At 48.3% G+C, this 20,109-nt stretch overlaps 1 protein-coding gene across 1 annotated transcript in view; it reads right to left on the bottom strand.

Moving 5' to 3' along the window:
• Positions 1-20,109, bottom strand: part of IQCA1 (IQ motif containing with AAA domain 1) — an 827,164-nt gene that overhangs the window by 465,520 nt on the left and 341,535 nt on the right. The window lies entirely within an intron of this gene.

The following is a 20,109-nucleotide window of genomic DNA, read 5'->3' as shown; positions in this document are numbered from 1 at the left end:
CTGAATCTAGAACTGTAATCTGCTAAAACTGACACTAACCACCTATGTAATCTATGCAGGGTAAAAATCATTGAATCATTGTAGAATTGAATTGTTTATGCATCTCATAGCATTATACTGAATTTAGAACTGTAATCTGCTAAAGCTGACACCAACCATCTCCTATGCTCCATTCCATAACATACTGAACCGCACGGCTGAACACTAAGTACACTAACGTCAACATGACCGACTGGATCACTACAGACAATCTCGACTTTCTATTTATAAGTGAAACCTGGATCCATGACCTCAAAGATCCCATAATTTTAGAACTATGCCCTCCAGCGTACAAAATCACCCATTGGACAAGGAACGGAAAAAGAGGAGGAGGCATAGCTATAATCTATAGATCCCAATTCACCGTCACAACAGCAGCTGAATCCATACTTCCTCAACTTGAAATTGCCTCAGTTCGAATCAACCACCCAACCCTACAGGACCACCTAAACCTTTTCCTGTTCTACAGACCACCAGGCAATTGGCAAGACTGCCAAACACACTTTATGGATTTCATATCGAACACATGTGTATTCACCCAAAACCTTCTTATAGCAGGCGATATCAACCTCCACTTTGAGGATACTAACTTAACAAACGTGAATGAATGCAAAGACTTCCTTCAACTATGGGAGCTTCAATGGCCAAACATGCAACCCACCCATATCAAAGGACACACACTAGACATAATTACATACAAATTCTCACATGAACTAAATCTCACACTAAAAGAAACAAAATGGACAGCCACACCATGGTCCGATCACTACAAAGTGAACATCTCCCTTCACTGGCGAACAAAATATTCACAACACAAACAAGAACAATCAACCTATACCACGAGAGGCAAAATAGACCCACTAAATTTTTGGTAACAATTCTATGAAAATGAATGTACAACACCAACAGAGTCACCCCAATTTCTCCATGATTGGGACAACAGATGCAGAATCATATTAGACAACACAGGCCCACTCCAAACCAGAACCTCACATAGAAAAAACTCAATACCATGGTTTAATGAAGAATTGAAAGAACTAAAAACTCAAGTCAGAAGACTAGAACAAGCATGGAATAAGAAAAAAGACGACTCTGCACTCAACGAATGGAAGCAACTACAAAGAAAATACAAATACACCATCAGACAGAATAAAAGATCATATTATAAAACTAAAATCGGACCAGGCTACAAGGATACACATAAACTCTTCCAACTCGTAAATAATCTACTAAACACCACGCCGGTTACTTCTAATAACATAGATACCCCATCAGCAGACAACCTTGCGAATTACTTCAGGGAGAAAATTATAACGCTGCGAACTATGATACCCAGCAACACAATTGATTATGTAAACCTCCTGGAGTGTCTAGACCCAATACATGGGGAATACCCAGCAGACCGATCATGGACCAACTTTGACTCATTATCGATCGAAAACATCTCTCAATCACTCAAAAGATATGCCAAGTCGCAATGCAAATTAGACATCTGTCCTAGTGATCTTATAAGATTTGCCCGTCAACAATTCATAACAGACCTCATGAGTCACCTAAACTACATGCTACAAAAGGGTCTCTTCCCAAAGGATAAAGGAAATATTCTACTTACTCCTTTACCTAAAGATGCAAAGAAAAGTACAAGTGACTTAACCAACTATCGTCCAGTAGCATCTATCCCGCTGATAACCAAACTTATGGAAGGCGTAGTGACGAAACAGCTCATTAACCACCTAAACAAACACTAAATTCTGCACGAATCTCAATCAGGATTTCAATCGAACTTGTGATAAACACAGTGTCTGCCCTTACCTGAGGAGACCGCCAGATGGCGCTCGCCTACCGAAAACCGGGAAAATGCCCATTCTGGCCAGTAGAGGGAGCTCCAGAGAGATAGCTGGAAGAGTGAGAAGAGTCTTCTAGGCCAGATCTTTCTGGAACCAGAGGGGCGAGGTCTCAAGAGGTGGGGAAGTTAATTGGACACCTCATAAATAGCTTCCTCTCAGCAGAGGAAGGAGTTTTGCCCGAGAGAGAGAAGATGGGAGCCTGGAGGCCTGAAGCCTGGACTGTATTATTCCGGTGCTGTGGAGGAGGAACTGTGTGTCCGAGGAAGTAAAGCAGGCTGCAAAGCCTGGGGTTAGAAGTCCCAAAAATATTGTGGTTGGAACTGTGAAGTGTTTAAAAAGAACAAACAGCCGTGGGGTGGAGGATAGGACCGTAAGGTTAAGGTGAATAAAGTGTGTCCTATCCAGGGGAGGTGGCTGTTATACCCTGAGACCCAGATGTCCCCCAGTAAATGGTCTCAGGGGGGTGAATCCCAGTCAAAGAAGAGTTGGAAAGCCAGGTTCCCAAAAGACTGTAACCTAGCTCTAATAAACTGAATTTACATGCAACCACTAATTTGCATATTTTTGCAAGCAGAGGAAGCTGTGCTGTCTTCCAGAGAAGGGTGACCAGGGGGCCCCACCAGAAGAACTGGTAAGGTGGGTCGGTTACCAGGAGATACAGCAGGGAGGCCGGGCCCGGACTGAAGGTTAATGAAGAGGTCACCCTGAGGGAAAGGGGAGGCCCAAACATGGAGGCCTGAGTCAACGCAATCACAGAGAACTCTAGTTTCAAGGTGGTTCTCTGAGGCAAAGGGCTGGTGAGGCCGGGCAGAAGCCACTAGAGGGCCACTGCACACTGGAGAGCACCCCTAGGCTTACAAATGGCACTATCCCAGATGGGACCTTGTTGACATAACCACCTGATAAGGACATCAGAGAATCCCTGCTACCCTTGGCCATTGAATACAACTGTCTGAAAGCTGAAGCCAAGGTAAGAGCAGAGGATTGGTTGGACCCAGGCAGTAATTATATCCCCAGGGAAGTGTGCCCAACAGACTACCTGCTGGTTCTGGAGGACCAGAGAACTCAAAGTGAAGCTGAGTGGAAAAGGCATCAGTCTCCAGAGGAGGTCTCCTGTGTGGGGATAGTGGGAGCAGTTAAGTTCCAGAGGCGAGTTGGCAGAGTTCCACGAGGTCTTCTGTGTGGAGATAGGGGGAGCGGTCATGTTCCGGAGACAAGTCGGCAGAGTTCCATGGGGTCTCCTGTGTGGGGATAGGAGGAGCAGTCGAGTTCCGGAGGCGAGTCAGAGGAGTTCCAGAGTCCAGAGACCAGACGAGTGGCCAGAGTGTGACGGTGGTGTCTAGGAGGTTCCTGAAGCCCGTCGAGGGGGCCAACGCTGACAAAGGCGCATTACTCACCTACCCAGGTAAAGGGTACCTAGGGGGGAGGCGAGGGAGGATCCAGTAAGCTGAGAAGAGCAGTCCATGTAAATGATAGAAAGGCTTGTTCTTGTGGAGATTCTGGTACAAGTTTAAGAAGTAGAGCCAAGTGTAGGACCAGGGAAAAAGACAGTCCGCACTTGGATATCTCTCTTGTGTTGCAGGCTACATCCCATCAGACGGTCGAGAAGGACGTCGGAGCCATGGGAGGGCGGAGACGGTTCAGACCGAAGAGAAAAGTCCAGAGGCCCGAGGAGCCGGAGACCAAGTCGCCAGCAGAAGAAATGGACATGGCAGAGTTGGACACCATGATCCACGTTCTGGGACTTGGGAGGGGGACTGTGTTCAGAGACTGTTGGGACATTGTTTAAGCCTGAAGGGGTGTCTGGGGAAGACAGGACCCCGAGGCAAAGAGAAGTGATTGAGCCAGAGTGTGACCAATGTGGGGAAAGGGGCCGTGTTGGGGAGTGGTGTCTGGCAGTAGGCAGTTCAGAGGATGAACTGGGAGACTGGGAGGAGATAGGGAATCCTACAGTCGGTTGGTTGGGGTTAGGTGACATGGCTGGCGAGAGGAAGCCCAAAGGCCATGGGAGTCGGGAGGTGACCCATTCCTCAGAGGCAGACTGCATGGGTAGGCCGGGAACCCCAGGGGAAAGAGGTGTCTGCAGAGATGAGGGTCAGGAGGAACCCGCTGAAGGGAGAGTACCCAATGTCCCAGGGAGAGGGGTGGCCACAAACCTGAAAAGTGCCAAGAGGGAGGAGGGATGCCTGGACAAGGAAGGAAAGCCCCAGTTGCAGGATAGTGAAAGTCCTGGTAAGAAGGGTAAACCCTCTAAGAATGGGAAAGGGGGTGTAGGCCCAGGTGAAAACTTCCCAGGTAACAGGATAAAGAGTAGCCCTGATGGTGGAGGGGAAGTCAGTATACACTGTGAGCAGGGGGGTGAGACAGCTGAAGATAAAGTAGGCTGCCCAGGCTACGGTGAGGACCGGGCAGTATTTCCATGGGGTGGGGAACCAGGGAGCGTTGCCCCAAGGGAGAAATACTGGGAGGCCCGGGAAAAGAATGAGAATCCGCTGTTAAAATCCCTTACAGAAAATGTCTGGCAGTTAGAAAGGGAATTACAGGCCCTCGGTAAACCGGGGGAAGTCTATAGGCACCCGGAGCAATGTCTGAGGGAGGTCCTGGAACTAAACAAAGGACTAATGGTAACTTTTAGTGGGCCATATACAGCAGCAGCAGGAGGCATCCCAGGAGGCGATGGAAAATAGTCTGAGGGAGAATAAACAGAAATGGATCCTCTTCGAGTCAGCTTGTAAGGAGGAGATGGCTGCTTCAAGGCAGGCCTTAGAGGCCAAACTGGCAGAGTCCCTTAGGCAGAAGGAAGGCTGTGAGGCCACGGTTAGGGCTGAGCTGCACACAGAAGTTAAGCTAAGGGAGGAAAAGGAAGCAGAAGTAGCCCAGCTTACAACTACCTTGAAAGAGACCCAAGCCTTACATGAGACCCAATTAGCTAAGCTGCAGTCCACCCATGAACAGGAGATAAGGGACCTCACAGACAAATTGCAACAAGACCGGGAGCAGAGGGTATCCCTAATTAAAACTGAGTTCCAGAATGCTCGCCAGGAGTGGCATAAAGAGCAGGAGGTCCTGAGGGAAAATATTAGGGAGATGGGTAAACTACAGCACACAGCTATAGGAGAGCTGAGGGGGAGTTTAACCCAGGTAAAGGCTTGGCTGGGATAATTACAGGGCCAGCAGGAAAGCCAGCTGAGGGAAGTACAGCAGGGGTATGATAGAGCTGTGGTAGAGTTAATGGTGGCCTTGCAGCAGACCCAAGCTGAGTGGGCTGTAGAGAGACAGCAAGCCAAAGAGACCACAGAAAGGGCAGAAAGATGCAGGGAGGCCATGGAAGAGAAGTGCAGAGTGCTGACCCTAGCAGTTGATGTGCTCTTCCAGGATGGGCAAGGGAGGTTAAGAGAGCTTCAGGAAGCCCACTCCTGCATTGTAGCCCTACAGGAAAAGCTCAAGGGGAAGGAGCGACCAGGAGGGGTCAGTCAACTCCTACCCATGAGTAAGAGTCAGGATAGGGAGAGTCCGAAGGGCCCTGTTAAACCCACATGGAGGGGTGGTCTAAAGTTTAAGGAGTGTGAGAAACCCCAGAAGGGCAAGCAGAAAAGGGAAGAGGCTACCCAGGGGAGGGAAAGGCTTCGGTCCCAGAAGAAAGGGTTGATCCTAGGGCCCAGATACCGCACAATAGAGTTGGGGGATGAAAGAGCTCCTAGGCAGGGGACCCCGGCTCAGGAAGGGTGCCAATCACCCAGAGGCTGGGGGGAGTCTTGTGCTAAAAGTGGTTATCCTAGTCCAAAAGGGAGGAATAGGAAACACTTAAAAGTCTCAGGGAAAAGGAGACTTAGAACCCTACACACAACCCACAAAGGTCAGTCAGGGCCTAGTGGGCGTAGAAGTACAGCCCAGGGTGGTAGACAACAGGAGGGTAGGCCTAGAAATTGCCCTGGTGTGGTAAGGAAACCCGGCCATAGGAAAGTACGCCAGAAACCCACAGTGAGGAAGGGGGTGTACCCATGGGCTAGGAAAGTAGGGGAAGAGATTAGACGCCGAGGCCTAGGAAGGCGTAGAAAGAAAGGATTAGAGATTTTTGAGTTTCTAGGGGTTACAGAGGAAGGTCCCCTAGAGCAAAGCAGAGCCTTTGTGGTAAGGCGGACCACTGGGTACAAAGCCTTCCTGAGGATCCCTCCTAGGTAACAGGGGAGAGAAGGAACCTGACCCCGAGATGAGTTAGGGGAGTCAGGAATTGCTGCTCCTCAAAGAAGAAATTTGAGGGAGCAGCAATATCTTAAGGGTGGGGGTATGTGAAAAACACAGTGTCTGCCCTTACATGAGGAGACCGCCAGATGGCGCTCGCCTACTGAAAAGCTGGGAAAATGCCCATTCTGGCCAGTAGAGGGAGCTCCAGAGAGATAGCTGGAAGAGTGAGAAGAGTCTTCTAGGCCAGATCTTTCTGGAACCAGAGGGGCGAGGTCTCAAGAGGTGGGGAAGTTAATTGGACACCTCATAAATAGCTTCTTCTCAGCAGAGGAAGGAGTTTTGCCCGAGGGAGAGAAGATGGGAGCTTGGAGGCCTGAAGCCTGGACTGTGTGATCCCAGTGCTGGGGAGGAGGGACTGTGTGTCCGAGGAGGTAAAGCAGGCTGCAAAGCCTGGGGTTAGAAGTCCCCAAAATATTGTGGTTGGAACTGTGAAGTGTTTAAAAAGAACAAACAGCCGTGGGGTGGTTAAGGTGAATAAAGTGTGTCCTATCCAGGGGAGGTGGCTGTTATACCCTGAGACCCAGATGTCCCCCAGTAAATGGTCTCAGGGGGGTGAATCCCAGTCAAAGAAGAGTTGGAAAGCCAGGTTCCCAAAAGACTGTAACCTAGCTCTAATAAACTGAATTTACATGCAACCAGCTAATTTGCATATTTTTGCAAGCAGAGGAAGCTGTGCTGTCTTCCAGAGAAGGGTGACCAGGGGGCCCCACCAGAAGAACTGGTAAGGTGGGTCGGTTACCAGGAGATACAGCGGGGAGGCGGGGCCCGGACTGAAGGTTAATGAAGAGGTCACCCTGAGGGAAAGGGGAGGCCCAAACATAGAGGCCTGAGTCAACGCAGTCATAGAGATGTCTGGTTTCAAGGTGGTTCCCTGAGGCAAAGGGATGGTGAGGCCGGGCAGAAGCCACTAGAGGGCCACTGCACACCGGAGAGCACCCCTAGGGGCTTACAAACTACAGCACAGAAACAGTACTAGTAACTTTAATGAATAAATTCAAAGAAATAATTGCAACTGGCAATAACATACTTGTCCTACAATTTGACATGTCCAGTGCCTTCGACATGGTCAACCATGGAATATTATTACACATTCTGGAATACTTTGGAGTTGGAGGTAACGTGCTTAAATGGTTTAGAGGATTCCTGACAACAAGATCATACCAAGTAACAACCAATGCGGCGATATCAGCCCCATGAATACCGGATTGCGGAGTCCCCCAAGGATCCCCCCTTTCACCAACCCTCTTTAACCTAATGATGATACCCCTAGCCAAGCTATTAGACAATCAAAATCTCAACCCATACATATATGCAGACGATGTCACGATTTACATCCCGTTCAAACATGACCTACCTAAAGGGAATCACCAACTAAATTAACCAAAGCTTCCAAATCATACACTCCTGGGCGGATGCGTTTCAGCTAAAACTCAACACAGAAAAAACACAATGTCTTATACTCACAACACAACACAAATAAATTCACCACCATAACCACCCAAAACTTTTCCCTCCCCGTCTCAAACAATCTGAAAATTCTGGGAGTTACCATTGATCGAAATCTCACACTTGAAAATCATGTGAAGAATACAACTAAGAAAATGTTCCACTCCATGTGGAAACTCAAGAGTAAAACTTTTCTTCCCAAGGGCCATTTTTCGGAACCTGGTACAGTCAATGGTATTAAGTCACCTGGACTATTGCAATGTACTCTACGCTGGCTGTAAAGAACAGACCATCAAGGAACTTCAAACAACCCAAAATACCGCAGCCAGACTCATATTTGGAAAAACAAAATATGAAAGTGTAAAACCCCTAAGAAAGAAACTACACTGGCTCCCACTTAAAGAACGTATCGCGTTCAAGATCTGCACGATTGTTCATAAAATCATTTACGGAGACACCCCGACCTACATGCTTGACCTCGTGGACCTGCCACCCAGAAATGCTAAAAGATCTTCTCGCACCTTTCTTAACCTACACTTCCCCAGCTGTAAAGGAGTAAAATACAAACTAACACACGCAACCAGCTTTTCCTACATGAGTACGCAGTTATGGAATGCACTTCCAACTCACCTAAAAACGATCAATGAATTCAGTGGCTTAGCAAGGGTGGGGCGGAGGTCCGCCCTGGGTGTCAGCGGGTAGGGGGGGGTGCTCCGTCAAGAGCCGACAGCTCTCGTCTCCTGCCACCACCCTGCCTTTTTTTTTTTAAATCCATGCAGCGACGCAGGCAGCGCCTCGTGTCTGCCCTGCGTGCCCTGTGAAAGGAATAAATCGCCTCGCTGGCGTCGGGCCTTCCCTCGCTGTGTCCCGCCCTCAAGGAAATAGGAAGTTACCTCAGAAGAGGGCGGGACACAGCGAGGGAAGGCCCGATGCCAGTGAGGGGATTTTCTCCTTTCACAGCGCACGCAGGGCAGACGCGAGATGCTGCCTGCGTCGCTGCATGGATTAAAAAAAAGGCAGGGTGGTGGCAGGAGAAGAGGGCTCTGTCAGCTCTCGACGGAGGGGGGAAGGGACCGGGTTGGGGGGGGCTCAGATGGGAGAGGGGGAGCTCAGACGGGAGAGGGGGATTGGGGAGGGGTGGGGGAGCTCAGAGGGGTTCTCAGAGGGGAGAAGGGGATTGGGGAGTGTGGAGGAGCTCAGAGGGGAGAAGGGGATTGGGGAGGAGTGGGGTGCTCAGAGGGGAGAAGGGGACTGGGGAGGGGAGAAGGGGTCTGAAGCTGGAACTGGGGTCTGACAAGGGGACAGGAGGGAAAATGGGTCCATGCCTGGGGCAGGTGGGAGAATGGGTCTGGGGCTAAAAAAGGGGGGGTGCAAGGCATGTGGTGGATGAAGGGGGCTGGAACTGGGAGCTGAAAAGGAGGATAGTTGGGATAAGGGGGCTGAAAATGGGCAGGGGCTGAAACTGTGGGGACTAGGGGCTTTAAAGGGGACAGGGCTGAAGCTCAGGACTGGTGAGAGAAAAGGGCTGGGGTTGAAACTAGGGGCTGAAAAGGGGACAGGGAGAAGTGTCTGGGGCTGAAGCTCGGGACTGATGGGAGAAAAGGGCTGGGGACTGGTGGGATAGTGGGGCTGAAAAGGGGGGCAGGTGGGAGATGTGGGCTGGGGCTGGAACTAGGGGCAGGTGGAATAAGGGGGCTGGAACTGAGGGCTGAAAAGAGGGGGCAGAGAGCGAGGGGACAGACCCTGGATGGAAGGGGGGAGCGTGAGGGAGGGCAGACCCTGGATGGATGGGAGAGGGAGGGCAGACCCTGAATGGATGGGAGGGCAGACGGATTGAAGGGGCAGAGAGACCGGGCAGATGGTGGGTGGAAGGGGGAGAGAGAAAGAGGGCAGACTGGGGCAAATGGTGGATGGAAGGGGCAGAGATAGAGGGCATATGTGGAGGGAAGATATTGATGGAAGTGGAGAGAGAGATGGCAGACTGGGACAGAAATAGAGGGCAGATGTGAATAGAAGGGAGAGAGAGGGCAGACAGTGGATGGAAGGGGCAGAGAGAGAGTGCAGACACTGGATGGAAGGGACAGAGAGGGCAGACACTGGATGGCAGAGAGAGAGTGAAGACAGATGCTGGATGGAAGGAAGACAGTGAAAAGAAGATGAGGAAAGCAGAAACCAGAGACAACAAACTGTAAATAAAATATATATTTTTATTTTTTTGCTTTAGGATATAGTATTGTAGCTGTGTTAATAAATGTTTATAAATAGAACATGTAAATAAGGTAATCTTTTTATTGGACTAATTTTAATACATTTTGACTTAACTTTCAGAGAACAAAACCCCCTTCCTCACGTCAGGATAGGATACTGTAACAGCACTATATTGTATTGACCTGAGGAAGGAGATTTTGGCCTCGGGAAGCTAAATGTATTAGTCCAATAAAATGGTATTATTTTATTTGCTGTATTTGTTTTATTTCTATTTGTTAATTTGTAAAGTGGTGATTGGTATTTGTTAGTTTTTTCAAATTTACATCTGCTGTCTTTATATTTTGCACAGTTCTAGGGGACATTTTCTGTTTCTGTGGTGTTGCATTGTATGCAGAGTCTGGCATCGGGGGTTCAGTTTAATTTTTGTCTAAATAGAAAGTTTATGATTACTTATTCTATAGTGGATTAGGGTATATCTGTGTTTGTGAAAAAGACATGGCTTTCAGTTGGCATTGACTGTGCAGGATCGACGATCTGTACTAATCTGTCTGTTTTCGTTTTACAATAGGTGAATTGATGTTCTAGTGCTCACTGTAGTGTTTAAGATGCTTTCCTTTTCCTTGTGTGACTCGTATAAATTACTGCTTATGGTATGGTAGAATTGCTCTATAGGTCCTGAGTGTTTTGTATTCTCAGTATGCCTAGTACTGGATTTTGTGGGGGGGGTGTTAAAAAATGACCGGCCCCGGGTGTCAACTACCATAGCTACGCCACTGAATGAATTAACTAACTTCCGCAAATCTCTGAAAACTTCTCTCTTTAACAAGGCCTACCACCAGAACCCATAACTAACTATAACACAACACCTATCCACCTTTACTCAGAATGTATCTTTCTATAATTGCTTGACCAGATCCTGTTTTCCTTGACTTCTTTGTAACACCAATTGTATTCTTTACCCTGGTATGGCAATGCCATAACAGGTCTTTGTAAGCCACATTGAGCCTGCAAATAGGTGGGAAAATGTGGGATACAAGTGCAATAAATAAATAAATAAATACAGTCTGGATGCTATCCACGGCCAACTGTGGCCAGAGGTTTTAGTTGGCGTAATTGACTACGACTGCATTTAGTTACATGGACTGGCACTTGGCATATTCTATATACTATGCGGAAATTTAAGCCTATTCAATACAATTTAGGCATACTTTAGAGAATACACCTAGGCATTGTCACGATCCCAGGCTTTAACAAACAGTCACGAACTCTGGAACAACGTGAGCCCTTGGCCTACTGTCATCGAACGGCAGCAGGAGGCAAAACCCCCCAAGCAGGACTGGACTAACAATCTGGAACAACAGGATTCTGGAACACGCTTGGCTTGACTGGAACTGGATGCTGGAACGGACTTGGCTTTGCTGTACTGGAACCGGATTCTGGAACAAGCTTGGCTTGACCGGAACTGGAGGCTGGAATGAACTTGGCTTGGCTAGACTGGAACTGGATGCTGGAACAGACTTGGCTTGGCTGGAACTGAATGCTGGAATGGACTTGGCTTGGTTGGACTGGAACAAGCTTGGCTTGACTGGAACAGGATACAGGATATACAAACAAACAGGACTTAGGATACTCGACCAAGCTGACTGGAACAAGATACAGGATTCACAAACAAACAGGACTCAGGATACTCGAACAAGCTTGACTGGACCAGGATTCAGGATTTTCAAACAAGCTTGGCAGGAACAGAAGCAGAAAGCAAACAGGGCAGAGACAAACAGGAAGGGGACTGGAGCAGAAGACAAACAGGGCAGAGACTAGCAGGAAGGGGACTGGAGCTGAAGACAAACAACAGACCTAAGGTAGAAGCTAAGATAGAGGGGACTAGAAAAAGCAAGGCAGACTAGGCAGAACACAAAGCTGACCCACACAGACAAACAACAGAACTATGGCTAAAGGCTGAACCTAGCACACAAACAAACCAAGAAGAACAGAAGCAGAAGTGCACCCAGGCACACTGAACAAGGAATTAAAACAGAAGTGCCCACAGGCACACAGGCTATGAACAAAGCAATAAGAAATCAAGGCAGAAGTGCCCACAGGCACACAGACTAGAACAAGGCAGAAGTGCTACACTGCACACTGTTATGATTCTGCCGGTTTGGCTGAGGGGGGAGGGGGGGGACGTCTCTTCTGATTGGCTGCCAGGGTTTGTGCTGACGTCAGGGGATAGTACTTTAGCCTGCAGCTCAAGAGTTCCTCTGCTTTTGCGTTACTTACACTTGGTGGTAACTGGAAAGCCTGATAGTTTTCTCTCAGAACGTGCTCTGGGTTCTGACAGGGATCTGTGTTTGTGTTTGAGTTTTCTTTTCCTTCCCTCTGGGTTAGCTGCTGCTGCTGCTGTGTGTGTGTGTGTGCGTGCGTAGCTCTGTAATCAGGGTAAGCTGCTCGTTTGTTTAGTGGGGGCTGGGCATTACTCAGCCTCCGGGGCTCTGGGCTGAGTGAGAGCGTTATCTCCTTTGTTTGTTTGTTTTAAGGATTTCTCTTCCCAGTGTCCTGGCCTGCTGGCTCAGTGAGTTTAACCCTTTGTGTACTGTGTGTATTGTGTTCCTGCCTCTACCAGTGTGTTTGTTCTATCGGCCCTGCTCCCTCTCGGGAAGGGAAGCGTTCTCTCTGATTGTTTGTTGATTTATGGAACTCTCTCTCTCTGCTGGCTCTACAAACTTAACCCTTTGTGTTCTGTTTGCCTCTGTCTACAGTGGGTTTGAGGCAAAGGCTTTCTGCCTTCCTTTTGTGTCTGGTTCCTCTGGCTTCTGCCTGGGGCTTCCTACCCTGGTGGAGGGGGGGTTGCTGTGTTAGTTCCCCTGTCCTGCGCTAGTCCCCTGGGTGGGCGTGGCCTGCTGTGGTCCTTTGTTTCTCCCTCTGCCCTATTGCTGGTGTTCAGCGCGTGTCTGGCATCTTGGGGGGGGGGGCCTCTGGGTTCTTTCACCCCTCCCTGTGTGTGTCTGGGTTCCCGTTCAGCCGTGAGGCCTGCACGAGTGGCTCTGTGTGCGTGGGTTCCGGTTCGGCCGCAAGACCCGCCTGTATGCCTATTTCCCTTCTTCCTGAGGGACTGTGGGGAGGGGTAGCTTAGGGGTATTGTGTAGCTGGGGTGTGTGGTGGTGGGTCGGTCTCCCCTTGGCCTGGGTCGGCGCCCTGCTGGCCTCGGCCAGGGCCCAAGGGCTCACGACCAACCCAACGGATTACACACACGGACTAACCTGGAGACCTTTGGCATTGCAAAGGCACTGAATGAAAGTGCACCACTTCCTTATAAACAGGACATAGGCAGGAAATACACACAACACCAAAGTGAGGCTTGAAACACAGAGGAAGTGGAAACCCTACAGAACAGAGGCAGGAAATACACACTGAGCACCAAAGTGAGGCTTGGAACACAGAGGAAAGACACAACCATGCAGACAGTAGCCAGCTCAGCAGCTGACCATTGGAAATAAGGTGAGTCAGAGAGGGGTCACAGCCACAATCGTGACAGGCATATTTGTGTTCCGCGTGAAATTTTCAGGCACCATATATAGAATCTAGCCCTATATGCAGCACTATATGCCACTATATAACAAAGTTATATAGAATTAATACATGGCACCTTCCAGCATTATCAACCTGATATTAAAATACAGACTTTGGCTAAGTTCATCTTTCACTGCCAAGGCCTGTTGCTTCTTAGGCCTTAGCTTGCATATAGAAGGACCCAGCTAAGTATGGCCGAGGTTACAGAACTAAGACCAATAACAGAAACAGCGTTGTTTACAGGAACAGTAATCTCAGGGTCAGAACAACTCTGCAGCTGCAGTCAGTGAATGAGGAGAATAAGAACCATATTACATCACCACAAAAGGGGGTTCACAATTGGGTGGTTGCAGTCTTTGAGGCTCATTTCCATCCAAGAAAAGCACCTCGTTTACATAAATAATGGCCTCATTACCACTCTGACTGGTCTGATAAAAAGGGTGGTACATCAAATTATTTTAAACTATTTAAACTCATGGTTAAAGTGCCCCTTCAACATGATCCCAGCAGGATGATATTGTGGCCCCTCAAGCCACAACACCTGAGACAAACACAGTTTGTTGTGCATCAAAAACAAGGCCAGGTATCATGTCATCAACCCAGCTGCAGCTTGTGCTTTTTCTATAAAAGAGGTTCATATCTGAAGCAAATGGCTGTTTGCATTCCATCTAGTGTACAGCGCTGCACATGCCTTGTAGCGCTATAGAAGTGTTAAGTAGTAGTAGTCCTGCTCTACCATCTGTCTGACTGTATGAGGAACACTCTGCCACCTGCTGGATGCCTGGCTTCATCAACATTCAGGTTGTATAGCTGCCATGTAATTGCTGTACAGTGCCATGGAGTTAACTGGTAGTATTAGAAGCTTAAGCTTAGGGGGTCTTTTACAAAGCGGTGGTTAGCCCAACGTGGGCTTACTGCATGCTAAAACGGAACAACAGCTGGTCCAATGCAGCTACCGTTGGTAGTTCCGGCTGGAGCATGCACTATTTATGGCTTTCTGGGAAATTTTTTTCCTTAGCGCGGTGCTAACCTGGCAGTAATTGAGCATCGCAGTGCATTGCCCAGTTACCTCCGGGTTACCGCAGGAGCCCTTACCTCAATGGGTGGAGGTAAGTGCTCCCCACCGCATGGCCACACGGTAAGGGTTATCTTACCGCATGACCATTTTTGGGGGGAGGGATTTTTACACACTGCGGGAAAAACGGCCCCCACCGCTAAAGCAGGGCCGTTTTCCCCGTAGCTTAGTAAAAGGACCCCTTAGGGATTTATGTGCATTTACTCTGAGCTATTCCTGAGCTGTTATTTTAAATAAATACACAATCTATTTTTATAATATCTTTGGCTGTGGAGTTAATTCTGTTATCCTTTGGGCATTAGGAATTCAGGTCTATAAATAAAGGGAACACGATTACTTGTCCAGACACTACACACTGTAATACCAAAATGTAGCAGTTTAATGTTTTTCTGTATTCTATACTAAGTGTAACATTCCCAATTTTATTACACCCCAAAAAGTGTAACTGTGTATGCCCCACAGTTCCATCTCCTGTGACTATACCTGTCCTCAGCCTACCACCATCAAGAGAGGAGAAGACTGCACTGCCATCTACAGGCTGTGTGTGTTAAGTTGTTTGATCATATTTGAAGCTGAGGTTAGTTGTTTTTTTACCAGAAAATGAATTGTGTGATAAATTAATGGCATCATCCTTGCATTCATTACACCTTTGTATTTGCATTATGAATCATAGGAATAAATGCTGGATTTCATAGGAACTGTTTCTGACTCATTACTACAGTTTTCTAGTTATCCGTATTTCTATCTAAATAAACCTTTCTATCTATATACTCCTGATGGTCCATATTTCTTATCGGACAAATAAGAAGGAATCAGTAACAGAAACTAAACAGTGCATGAAAAAAATGCAATGGGCCGTGGATGAAACTGAGAGATGGAGTTTTCAGTACAAAGAAGCAAAGTTTATTTAAGGACCTGACATGGCCTGGGGTTTCGGCATTTGGTGGATTTTGTACATCTTTGAAAGTATATATATTTTTTTCTTATTATTTTTACATATGATTTTAAAATGTGTTTCTTTTAAGTAGTTTTGTTATATGAATCTATATTTGTTTCAGATCATGTGCTATTTGCATATAATTTTTATAAGTTAAATACTATAAAGCTTCAAGTGATTTGTTTTATATATATACTAGTAAAAAAGGCCCGTTTCTGACACATATGAAACGGGCGCTAGCAAGGTTGTCCTTGGAGTGTGTATGTTTGGGAGAGTGTATGTGAGAGTGAGTGTGTGTGAGAGAGAGAGTGAAAGTGCGAGTGTGTGTGTGTGTAAGAGAGAGAGTGTGGGTGTGAGTGTATGTGTGAGAATGAGAGTGTGTGCAAGTGCGTATGTGAGACACAGTGTGATTGTGAGTGTATTTCACACAGATTCAGTGTGTGCGTGAGAGAGAGAGAGTGTGTGTGATACTGAGATGCTCTGTAAGACTGAGTGTATGAAACCAAGCGAGTGTGTGAGTGATTGTGTGACTGTCAGATGAGTGTGTGTGTGTTTGTGGCGTGGGTTCATGAAGCACTTGCAGAAGAGAGAGTGAGTGTGTGTGTTTGGGGGGGGGGGGAGGTTTGAGGTAGCAGGGCCAAATGATAGTGAGTGTGTGTATGTGTGTGGGGGGGGGGGGGGTTTAGGGACTGCTGCCAGATTATTAAGTGAGTGTGTGTGTGGGTGGGGCAGGGGTTTCAGGAAGCGCTGCCAGATGAGTGAGAGAGTGAATGTGTGTGTGTGTGTTTGAGGGGGGGGGTTCAGGAACTGTTGCAAAATAAGAATATGAGTGTGTGTGGGGGGGGGCAGGGGTTTCAGGAAGCACTGCCAGATGAGAGAGTGAGTGTGTGTGAGTACAGGGTTTTAGGATGCGCTGCCAGATGTGAGAGAGTGGTTTGGGGGGGGGGGGGGGTTCAGGAAGCGCTGCCGGAGTTAGAGAGAGAGTGTGTGTGTGTGTGTGTTTTAGGGGTGTCGGGGTTTGTGTGTTTGGGGTTTCAGCAGGGAAGAAGAGGGGTTTGGGGGTTGGTTATGGAAGCGCTGGCAGTTGATGAGTGTGTGTGTGAGGGTGTGTTTATTGTGTGTTTCCACATGAGAGAGTGTGTGTGGGGGGGGGTTCAGGAAGCGCTGCCGGAGTTAGAGAGAGAGTGTGTGTGTGTGTGTGTGTTTTAGGGGTGTCGGGGTTTGTGTGTTTGGGGTTTCAGCAGGGAAGAAGAGGGGTTTGGGGGTTGGTTATGGAAGCGCTGGCAGTTGATGAGTGTGTGTGTGAGGGTGTGTTTATTGTGTGTTTCCACATGAGAGAGTGTGTGTGTGGTGGGGTTCAGGAAGCGCTGTCAGATGAGAGAGAGTGTGTGTGTGTGTGTGTGTGTGTGTGTGTGTGCGTGTTTGGGGAGGGTTCAGGAACTGTTGCAAAATGAGAGTATGAGTGTGTGTGTGGGGGGCAGGGGTTTCAGGAAGCGCTGCCAGATTAGAGAGTGAGTGAGTGTGTGTGTGTCTGTTGGGGGGGGGGGGGGTTGCCAGATGTTTGAGTGAGTGTGTGTTGTGGGGGGTGCGTTTAGGAGTTGTGGCCAATTGAGAGTAAGTGTTTTGTTTTTTGGTTGGTGGGTTCTGGGACCGCTGCCAGATGAGTGATTGATTGTGTGTGGGTGGTGGGGGCTGGGGTTTCATGGAGCGGTGCCTGTGTGAGAGTGTGTGTGTTTTTTTTTTTCTTTCATTTTGGGTGGGGGATTGTATTGTGTTGAATTTCGAAGGAAGCGGAGCTTGCTTTCTGGGGTTGTTTGTTGTGTTCCGTCTCCGCTTCCTCCGCGTGATGCACCCGCCGCCGCGAGTTGCTCCCCCCCCCCCTCTCGGCGCCATTCCAGCCTACTGTGTCTTAGTTTTGCTGGCGGGGTACCCAAAATCCCGCCAGCAGAAGTCCTTTGTCATGGGCTCTGCTGAGTCCCGCTTGATCTTCTGCATGTAGGCTGTGCAGGGCGGGGTTATGTGCGTCTTACGTCGTGCACGTGCATGTCGTCAGATGCACATAAGCCCTGCCTGCAGAGGCTAGTAATGCTGAAGATCATGCCAGACGTGTTCTTGTGGGGTTTCGGGTTCCCCGGCGGCAAAGGTACACGTCGGTGGGTGGGTAGGGGTGGGGGTTGCTTCATGTGGATTGTGTTGCGTTTTTTTTTTTTGCAGGATTTTCTTTGTTGGCTTGGGGGGGGGTGGACGCGGGTGTGTGTATTGCTCCTGCAGCATTTGTTGGCTGGGTTTTTTTCTTTTTTTTTGCGCTTTGTCGTGTTTGGCTTTGTGGGGGGTGTGCAGTGCGGGGTGTGGGTGTTGCAGATCCTGCTCCCCTTGCTTGTTTGTTTTTTGTTTTTCCTTAACTTTTTTGTTTTTAAACGCTCCCTGAACGTTCTTTTTTCTAAGGTTCTGAACTCACGTCATGACGTTTGACGTGAGGGCGGGGCTCCGAGTCATAGTGGGATGGCTTCACCACCATGAAGTTACGAACCCTTGTGCTGTGAGTTCAGAAACCTTTGTCCTCAGAACGTTCAGGGTGCGTTTTATTATAGTAGATTAATGTCATTTCATTATGCCAATTGTATTTTACAGTTTATTCAGTTTAGAGACACACTTTTGACTAAAATATATAGGAAGCCATTTGTTTTCAAGACCACTATCTGTGCATATTCCATATTTTTAACTTATTTTAATTGTTTTTAAATTTTATGTGTTGGGTCCTTCAATAAACTTTGCTAACTCCTACTCAAGACTCCGCCTCTTAGGTCCATCCGTGATCTACTGCACTTTTTTCCTGCACTGTGCACCATTTTGAGCTTCTCCTTAGTAAACAGCAGCAAATATTTGGTCTTTCTGAACAGCAAATGTAAAAGGGTTTATTTGGGGGATATTTGGCATAGACAAATTTTCATTTATTATGGATTGAAAAAATAAATCTGAAGTTGATAAGAGGTATTGCTATTCTAATGTCTCACTGATGTCCCTCTTATACTCCCAAACTGGCCAGTGGTTAGAGCACCGGTCTTGCAATCCAGAGGTGGCTGGTTCAAATCCCACTGCTGCTCCTTGTGATCTTGGGCAAGTCACTTAACCCTCCATTGCCTCAGGAACATTCCCACCAACCTGCTTACCAACATCTCTCCTACAGTTAACCCCTCAATCTGTCACATCCTCAACCTCTCTCTCTCCACTGCTACTGTCCCTGACACCTTCAAGCACGCTGTAGTCACACCACTTCTCAAAAACCATCACTTGACCCCACCTGTCCCTCCAACTACCGCCCCATCTCTCTTCTACCCTTCCTCTCCAAATTACTTGAACGTGCTGTCCACAGCCACTGCCTTGACTTCCTCTCCTCTCAGGCCGTCCTCGACCCGCTTCAATCCGGCTTTCGCCCACTACACTCAACAGAAACAGCACTCTCTAAAGTCTGCAATGACCTGTTCCTTGCCAAATCCAAAGGTCACTATTCCATCCTCATCCTCCTCGACCTATTTGCCGCCTTTGACACAGTCAATCATAAGTTACTTCTTGACACACTGTCCTCATTTGGATTCCAGGGCTCCGTCCTTTCCTGGTTCTCCTCGTATCTTTCCCAACGCACCTTCAGAGTATTTTCTAATGGCTCTTCTTCCACCCCCGTCCCGCTCTCTGTCGGGGTCCCTCAAGGATCTGTCCTTGGACCGCTTCTTTTCTCGATATACACCTCTTCCCTGGGCTCGTTGATCCTCAACTCATGGATTCCAGTACCATCTCTATGCTGATGACACCCAACTTTACCTCTCCACTCCCAACATCACAGTCGAAACCCAGGCCAAAGTTTCGGCCTGCCTTTCCGACATCGCTGCCTGGATGTCCAACAGGCATCTGAAACTGAACATGGCTAAGACTGAGCTCCTTGTCTTTCCACCCAAACCCTCTTCTCCTCTTCCCCCACTTTCCGTCTCTGTTGACAACGCCCTCATCCTCCCCGTCTCTTCAGCCCGCAATCTCAGAGTCATTTTTGATTCCTCCCTCTCCTTCTCTGCCCATATCCAGCAGACAGCTAAGACCTGTCGCTTCTTCCTCTATAATATTAGCAAAATTCGCCCATTCCTTTCTGAACAGACCACCCGAACCCTCGTGCACTCGCTTGTTACCTCTCGTCTTGACTATTGCAACCTTCTCCTCGCTGGCCTCCCGCTTAGCCACCTATGCCCCCTTCAATCTGTCCAAAACTCCGCCGCACATCTTATCTACTGCGTGAACCGATACTCTCATATCACCCCTCTCCTCGAGTCGCTTCACTGGCTCCCGATCCGCTACCGTATACAATTCAAGCTTCTCCTATTGACCTTCAAGTGCACTCAATCTGCAGCCACCCATTACCTCTCTACCCTCCTCTCCCCGTATGTTCCCACCCGTAACCTCCGCTCTCAAGACAAATCACTCCTATCTGTACCCTTCTCCACCACCGCTAACTCCAGACTCCGCCCCTTCTGCCTCGTTTCACCTTATGCCTGGAACAGACTTCCTGAGCCCATACGCCGTGCACCCTCCCTGCCCATTTTCAAGTCCTTACTCAAGGCCCATCTCTTCTCCCTTGCTTTTGGCGCCTAACCACCTTCCCCATTCCTGATACCTACACTGACTACATAGCTTATTACCTTTAGATTGTAAGCTCTCTTGAGAAGGGACTGTCCTTCCCCTTGTCTAAACTTGTACAG

The sequence above is a fragment of the Microcaecilia unicolor genome, chromosome 7 (genome assembly GCF_901765095.1).
Source record: "Microcaecilia unicolor chromosome 7, aMicUni1.1, whole genome shotgun sequence".
Classification (NCBI taxonomy): domain Eukaryota; kingdom Metazoa; phylum Chordata; class Amphibia; order Gymnophiona; family Siphonopidae; genus Microcaecilia; species Microcaecilia unicolor.
This window is presented reverse-complemented; position numbering and strand designations above follow the sequence as displayed.